The sequence below is a fragment of the Uloborus diversus genome, chromosome 5 (genome assembly GCF_026930045.1).
Source record: "Uloborus diversus isolate 005 chromosome 5, Udiv.v.3.1, whole genome shotgun sequence".
In the NCBI taxonomy this organism is placed as follows: Eukaryota; Metazoa; Arthropoda; class Arachnida; order Araneae; family Uloboridae; genus Uloborus; species Uloborus diversus.
Genome location: NC_072735.1, coordinates 32,770,781 through 32,772,169, shown reverse-complemented (window position 1 = coordinate 32,772,169; position 1,389 = coordinate 32,770,781). Strand labels below are relative to the sequence as shown.

The 1,389-nt window shown below is 35.8% G+C and overlaps 1 non-coding gene across 1 annotated transcript; it reads left to right on the top strand.

The window, feature by feature from the left end:
* The first annotated feature begins 255 nt into the window (after positions 1 to 255).
* Trnas-gcu (transfer RNA serine (anticodon GCU)) lies at positions 256 to 337 on the top strand. The gene has a single exon. It is a non-coding gene; the product is annotated as a tRNA-Ser (tRNA).
* Positions 338 to 1,389: the final 1,052 nt, after the last annotated feature.

Sequence of the window (1,389 nt, the reverse complement as noted above, 5' to 3'; positions counted from 1 at the left end):
TTCACTGTAGCAAAGTAAGAATAAGAGGTTAAAAAAGTGTTTGAATCAAGATCCAGTAAGATTCAACAATTGTTATTTTTCAGTTTACCTCCGGGTGAAGTGCTTAACACTGGGAACAAAACGAAACTGTAAGGGAAATAATGAAATCATTTTTACTTCCTTTCTCGCAAGCTATAAAATAACACATTATTTCTACACGGGAAACTGAATACACATACTTCAGAGATTCACTAATAAAAATTGTCTTTACTACAGAACGAGGTGGCCGAGTGGTTAAGGCGATGGACTGCTAATCCATTGGGCTCTGCCCGCGTGGGTTTGAATCCCATCCTCGTCGGAGCAAATATGTACTTTTTTCAGCTTTTGAAATGCAGAGAGGGGGCGCAGTACGAAACGGGGTACAACGGGGCAAATAGAATTTGACCTATGATTCAAATACTAAAAAATTTAAAAAATATCAATTTTAGTTAACATCTATAGCATGCTAGTGGAAACTAGTCACTTGTGCCTTTCATCTTACAGGGAAACTTTCATTTTTTGAGTCATTATAAAATTGTTTATTTTTTCCACTTGACTGTAGTTGAACTCCTATCCTTTTTGAACTCCATCGGCCTTCGATCGCCGCTCCTCCTGGGCGGTGGCGGGGGCTGACACCTCCTGCTACTGGTCCATGTACACCATAATAGACTTTGTTTATGCCCGACCCTCTCGCCTTTACACAACGCTCTTTCGATAAAAATAGCAACCGGCACACAACATCCAGCATCCAGTACAAAGCATCTATAGTATCAAGTCCAAGGCATTTATTTGAGTGTTGGCATCTAGAATTCAAATAAGGTTTTCCGCAATATTGATTGCGTTGGGAACCGTTTGTAGAAACAAAAAACCGAGTGAGTAGGATCCTATCACAACTCGCGAATGCGAAAAACTTAATTTGAATTCAAGCCTTCAACATTCAAGTTAATGTCTGGGGCTGGAGGCTAGATGCTGTAAGATGGATGTTTTATTTATTTTTAAACTTTTGCTATCACGGTGAGAATACTTTTTACTTTTTTTTAAAAATTAAAGTATAAACTATTAATCAATAATCAATACCAATGCATTAAATTTTAGCTGTAACTCTAATTTTCATTTATGTAACATTCTTTATGCTACTTGACACACATCTACTTGGAACTACACGTATTAAAGTTTACTTCAAAAAATTACTGCTTTTGAATTGATGACCGATAACATTACTAAAAATTTAGGAAAAAGATAAATAAATATAAAAGAAACATTTTAACAATATTTTTAATGATCATTTAATCACAAAGCCAAGCATTGCGTGAACTTTTTAAATGTATGTATGAATAGCAATACGAGTATGGGAGGATACGAGTACTGAAG